Source organism: Pholis gunnellus (assembly GCF_910591455.1).
Source record: "Pholis gunnellus genome assembly, chromosome: 23".
NCBI classification, from domain to species: domain Eukaryota; kingdom Metazoa; phylum Chordata; class Actinopteri; order Perciformes; family Pholidae; genus Pholis; species Pholis gunnellus.
In genome coordinates this window covers 2,615,390-2,622,421 of record NC_136550.1, presented here as the reverse complement: position 1 = coordinate 2,622,421, position 7,032 = coordinate 2,615,390, and positions in this window count along the sequence as shown.

Sequence of the window (7,032 nt, the reverse complement as noted above, 5' to 3'; positions counted from 1 at the left end):
AGCATTTTCTCTTTCTTATTTGTCATCACGAAAGAGACAAAGTAACTGGTTGTTTAAAACAGTGAGGAACTTTGAACTGGTTATGAAACGGTCTCGATTTAACACTGATCCTCTACATGACCTACATAAGTAAACGAGACCATCAGAGAGAAGATCTGTTTCTATATATTATTCTCTCTGGAGGTCCGGCCCGTATTGCTGGGCCCGCTAAATGGAAGGGAGAACCCTGGAGAACCAGAACCAGGACTGACTGGAGCAGACTGTCACCTGCTGCAGTAAAATTAGGTTTTCTAAAAAAGGGACTCCGGTGCTCCTAAAACACTACCGCCTTTGTCCACAGGGGCCGCCACAATCAACACAAAATGAAAGTTCCTTAGAAGACTTTAATAAACCAGATATAAAGTAGCATGAATGAACAGTCAGTGCCAGTACAGAAGGAACCTTTCCATGAATCCAAACTGATGAAAGACGATACGAACGCCGTCATGTTGCTGCTATTTGTCGACACCTGGTGAAAATGAAGGTTTACGGTTTAGTATCAAACACCGGATCAACAGACTTTCAGCCGCCGAGGCTCAGCTTACTTCACTATAGTTCGATATCACGTCTTGATTCTTCCTGCTCGAGTTTCAAGATTTTTCACTGGAAGCCTGGAAATCAGATAGCTGATAGCTGACACTTGCGCGTGTGTGTGTGTGTGTGTGTGTGTGTTTGCCAATGTGTCTTATCAGGACATGAACCCTGTTTAAGGTATTAATCTCCAATTTATATCTGAGGTACAGATAAAGAAGTGGGTGTAAAGTAAATATAAGGGTGTCACGTTACAGGCCAAAGGTCCGTTCAGAGTGTGTTTATGTAACGTACGGGGAGTTAAAGCTGATAAAAAATAGATTTTCTTTCTCTCTTTGCGGCCTTTTTTCCCCCATTGCAATCCCTTTTTTCTTCCCGCCGCTCTCTCCCTCATTAATTCTCATACTTTGCCTCCGATCAATAACACTCTCCCATCTCATCCCTCCGCCCGGTCCTCCTCCATCCAGGCTCCTCTTTTTCCCCACCGTGACTTCTTATTTCCTCATCCTCCAGCTCTCCTTTAACCCTCTTTTCCTCCCGTCCTCAATTCAACCCTCTTGTCAATATTTGTTCCTCTTTGTGCCATCTCTGCTTTCTTATACCTCTATAATCCTTTCATCTGTCTTTCCCGCTTCCTTGGACTATGAGGCCGTCTGTCGCTTTTGTTCATTTGTGCATTTGATTTAAACTTGTAGGAAGGATGCATCTCACTGTAACACAGACTCGCAGAGTGAAATATCCTGTTGAATATGTCACGAATGGCCCTGAAACTTGGTACAAACAGTCTAACTTGAAATTAAAGCTACTGTTTACAAAGAGGAAACAATACATTTCTACTTCTACGTAGTTGCAACTAAATGCTCTTAAATTAAATGTGTATTGAAAACGTTTAATCTAATGTTAGCTTAGGAAACAGCAGCGTTAACGCTAACAATAAGCTGTGGTACAACTGTGCAAAGCAATAAGTTGACCAATTTATTAAAGTAAACTTCCTCTCAGGGCCAAAATGTATATTTTTGATATTTCATCAAGAACATTTTATTCTACATGTCTCATTTGAAATCTTGCCACAAATGAAGCGTTTGCTTTGATCAGATTCTGTAAAAAAAAAAAGCTCTTTAGCACAACTATAAAGCCATGATTGAATCAGCTGAGACCAACAGTCACGTGACTAAAATGATGTTAAACTTCGACTGAGCTGAAGGCTGCTGAACACAGAGCAGAGAGGAGAGGCTGGAAGTAGAGGTTGTAAAAATGGAAATAGTCCAATATAATAAAATAAATAAAAAAGAAACTTGTTTTTTCCTCTTTTTATGATTTATGGCATTGCAACTCTTATTCTGCACAGAAGGCATGTTTGAGTTCCCTCTACTTCTGTTTTCATACAGGTGCAGGACTTTTATATTGAATTTTAAAATCAAGGCTGCTTGGGGTGAAACATTTGATAAAACTTAAAAAAGGAAGAAACTGTGGCTCATCGCTGGCATTATACGACACCGATACATCTTCATCAATCATGGGATGGGTGCTATGACTCTGTGTCACACTTAAAGGAGGAGAGACTATACGTCAAATAGAAAGGGAGACAAACTGAGTTGAGGTGACCCCCCCCCCCTCCCCCTCCTCCTCCGTTATCGGCAGGTTTTGCAATGTGATGGATGGAGCAGACCTCCGCGTGTCTAGACTTTGATAATCTGCTTTCTCACTGCGGTGATTTGCCCGCAGAAATTCATCCTGCACAGTCTGGTGGTCTAAACGGCTTGACCTAGAGAAGGGCTTTGCTGTTAACAAACTCCACGAGGACAGATTTTAAAGCCAGGAGATGCAGAACGGGCACGACGAACCGCCGCCGCTGCCGCTGCTGCCGCCCAAACTAGCTAAATCTAGAGTTATATCGAGTTGTCTTCTATTGAGAACAGGCGGCGGGAGAACGAAATACGTCTTCAGGTGCTAGCTAACGAAGACATGAAGCCAGCCACGCTAAAGCGACATCAAGTGCCTCGTATATATTTTCAATAAACTAAACAAAGCATTTCCAGATTATCCTCCCTTAAAGGGATTCACTGTGGACGAGTGTGCACGTTTGAAAAACGCCGTACAGGAATTTGTCTTACTTTTCATAACCTTTATTGTCATCTTCTGTCAAAGTCTGTTTTGCACTGATGTGCTTTCATTTTTCCAGGCGTCCTGCTCTCCTTAACGCAACCACATAGGAAGCTTTATCTGGGACAGTAGAGAGCCGAGGGAGGCGAGTGCTATATACAGTTTACATTTCCACTGGGTGAACTGTTCCTTTAATCAGTGGCTACACGCAGCTCTAAGCTATGGGATTCTAACCTAACCCTCACACACTGGGAACAAAAGCAGCTGATTCTGAAGTCAGTGAGAAAACATGCACATAACTCAACGTAGGTGTTACCAGGAGGCTCATATTTCCTCTTTAGGTACCTGATAACCTCACATGACATTAAACTCAAACTTCTAAGTAATGTGAAAGCTTCAGGAGAAGGAGAGGTATGAAATAATGAGCCGAGCTGGTAAACGAGGGTTTGAAAACGCTGAAAAGTGTTGAAACACGGCACTGTGGCGACTTGCACAAGCAGAGCAGCTTGCACTATTGCTCAATACATGTGTGTTCATGCAAAACTCTGTGTGTGTGTGTGTTTCTCTCAAGCTAATGAAACCGAACTCCTCTCCTCCTACACTCCTTCTCCTCTTCGTTCTAACCTCACCTTCTCTTCCCTTCTTCTCCCAATCCATTACTCATCCGTCGTTTTTTTTCTTTTTTTTTTGGCGTTTGTATAAAAACACGCAAAGTTAAAATAACCTCCAGAAGATAAATCCAGACACATAAACACACACGCGGCACGGCGTGTTTTGACAATCTTCCAGCTACGCTGACGCTCGTATTTGTTTAACAAAATGACCTCCTAAATTTAGACTCCGTATCCCCTGAGGAGGCTCTAAAAATGGAGACAAAGCGTGCCTGTTTTTGATATACGTGTGTGTGCACTGTGTGAATTCTTGTGGCCGGGAGAGGAATTCTTCTGGTTTGGAGTATTTTCATAAAGGGTGAAGTCAACAACAGTGACTGTTAGGGGGGGGGGGGGTGGAAAGGCCTCTCCTGATTCAAGTGTTTGCGAGTACGACCGCGATATCTTTCATGAATATTTCATGTCCGACGTTGGGCGGCGTGTAGGAAGCCGAGGATTACAGTACGAGAGTGTTTTTTTTTATTCGTAGGCGGGTTATTGTGTGTTTCTGTGGGTGGGCCCCCGCTGTACATTAACTAGAACAGTTTCAGCCTCATCAGCTGCTCATCTGAACACACGTTAAAGCTGCTAGTTACCATTAAAGAGCGTTAAAGACCAGAATCAAAGAACACAATTAAAACCTGTAGATAAAATGAAATTCCGTACTGAAAACTGTTGTTTTCTTGTCAAACACCAACGCTGCGATCGCTGAAAAGGATTTAGAGGACGAGGGAAGAAGAAGAAGAAGAGACGGAGTTGACCATGAAGAGAGAAAACATGCAAAGTGAAAAAGTCTAACAGGCAGATGGTGGAAACAACAGGATTCCACTTGCATAACAGGTGGGTGTATGCATGTGTGTGTGTGTGTGTGTGTGTGTGTGTGTGTGTGTGTGTGCCAACGTTGTTCATACTTAAAAGTATAAGCATCCCTGCGTACACACAAAGCAGGTTTGTGTGTGTGTGTTGCCCGTTAATCTGACGGGCAACAGATTGCTGCACAGCACGTCTGTACACTCACACTGACAGACTTCTGCAGTGACCATGGAAATAATAAATAAAGGATGAAGAGAGGACGATGTGAAAGAAAGAGAAAGAAAAGAGGAGCAGCAAGGAATAGAGTGAAAGAAGAAAAGCTAGAAAGAATAAACGAAAGAGAGCAAACAAGTGACAAAAACAGGAACAGAGAAATGATAAAAGAGAAGTAGAAAGAAAAAGGAACTCAACGCACAAACAGAGAGAGAGAGAGAGAGAGAGAGGGACAGATAGAGAGAGAGAAAGAGAAAAGGAGAAAGAGAGAAAAGGAGAAAGAGAGAGAGAGAGGACGGTTGGGGATTTACCATATACAGTAACAGCCTGATTCTAGAATAAACTCGGTTTCTCAAACATAGACACGGGGCGACCGAAATAGACTTTCTACAAAGGAGTTCACCGAGTGGTTAGCCGGTGGTGCAGAAAGCATGACAAACTTCTGTGTGAGCGCTCCGTCTGCGAGTCCTCCCGTCTATTTCTGTAGACTGAAGGGAATCCTGCGCTTCAACACACACTGCTGCTGCGCGCACACACACACACACACACTCAAACATGGGGAGTTCAATCATGATCTTATCGGGTGCACGCATTTGCTCGTTCTCCTGCAGACGCGTAGCACAAACTGAACCCTCGATGCTTTACTGTAATGTCTGACTGCAACGTGAGGAGGTGTAGTCTCTCACACACACACACACACACACACACACACACACACACACAAGCTGCACTCTTACAAAGCATCTAAAATGATGAATTATCTCGAAATAACTGTTGTTTGTATCAATCTATATTTGCAGTTTCAAAATGGGAGGTCACCCTCGCAATGTTTCATTCATTGTCGTTGTACAACACAGGGTTGCGTAACAAAATTCCCTTTTGCCATTTAGAAAGAAAGACACACTATACTATATGTGGAGGAGGAAAGAAGTTGCTTTGACATATCTTAAATTACCTCTAAAGTTGTGGGACTATGAGAGATGGATACAAAAAAAAAAGATCATCAAAATCGAAGCACCAGAGGCCGATATATCCTGACTTTCAATGCCCCAGTGTGGGGACAAAGCATTAGATCCTACACTTCCCATAATGCAACTGGATGGCAACGTTTCCCCAGCCCCTTCCTGCCTGGTAAACGGCCACTTCATGACTGATATCGGTGCCTGAAAATGTTTCTGCTTTCCAGGGTCATAAAAAAGAAGAAATAACAACCTGATTTTAAAGTATTTGTCGCTTTTTATCTGTAGTGACTTTTCAGCTACTGTGAAGTATTTAAATACATGTATTATAAACACTTATTTTGCACTTAAGTTCTTAAATAAAATGAGAAAAAACTTTAAGTACACAGGGGTACACAAAAATACTGTTTAGCATGTGGTTATTTCATATAAACTATTTGTTAAATTACCAGAAAACACATCGTTATTTATATTGTTGTCGAGATATGAAACGACCTAAATATCAGGAGATAACATTATGACCATATTGTCCATATTTGTTTGACATTTCCTACTATATTCAGACATTTTACAGAATAAACAATCACAGAAATTTGGGTCCAACTTGTTTATCTTTGGTTAAAACAAGTAAAAAGTATTTGTCTGAAGAGGCTGAAGTTGTCTTTGTTGTCATCTCTACACGCCCTCGTTTGTTGACAGAGATTCTAAACGAAAACAACTCATTCAAATACTGCTTTGTCTCACATGCTGTTTGTTATGCTGCTATTTATACACTACACAGGAGTCTGGGGTAAATTATGTTGCATGTGTGCACCCTTGTTTGCATGCTGTACATGCATACACACATATACAGTACACACACACACACACACACACACTTCCACGGTGAACGCACTCAGGAAGCCACAAACAGGCCGGATTCCCGAGCTGCGATCTTCTCTTTCTTCGCGAGCAGATTTACCACAGAGTTCTTCCAGTTAAGTGTGTGTGTGGGGGGCGTGTTTTACCTGACTTGTGGGGACGTAAATCTGATTACACACTCACATTGTGGGGACTCGCCAGCCTTTTGGGGACAAAATGCATAAACTCCATAACGTAAACCCCGACATTTTAGGATGAAGACTTAGTAACGTTAGGTTTAGGTTGGTGTATAGTTAGGTTAAGATATGGGTAAGGTGAGGTTTAGGTTAAAGTTAGGTTTAGGCTGGTAGCGGTTATGGTAAGTCAATCAACACAATTGTGTTAGACTGAAGTTTTGCACACTCTCACACACACACACACACACAAAAGATATGTAGGGCGCTTCTTTTTTTCGGTGTTGAAACTTAAACACCAGCAAACTATCCTGTTTGTGTCACCATTTTCTCTCTCTTACACACACACACACACTTTAAATACAAAGCAGCCTGGGCTAAACAGAGCTACCGCTCCTCCATTACCCCCCAATAAACACACACCTCTCGTTTCACCCCCCCCCCCCCCCCCCCTTCTTCTTCTCTTTCTCTCTCTGTGCCCATCCTGTCTTCTTCTCTCATTGTTTGCAGCGATATTCGATCAGCGCTTTGTTTAGAAAACAGAAAGCTCCCTCGGCCCCGCTCTGCTGTGCGGATGTGGCTTTTTCTCTCTTTTGCAAACATCGGTTTCTTTCCTGGTAAAACCCTTTGTGTCGCGTGTGTGTGTACATAGCGTTTTGGGTGTGTATTTGGGAGCATGTTTGTGTGTAT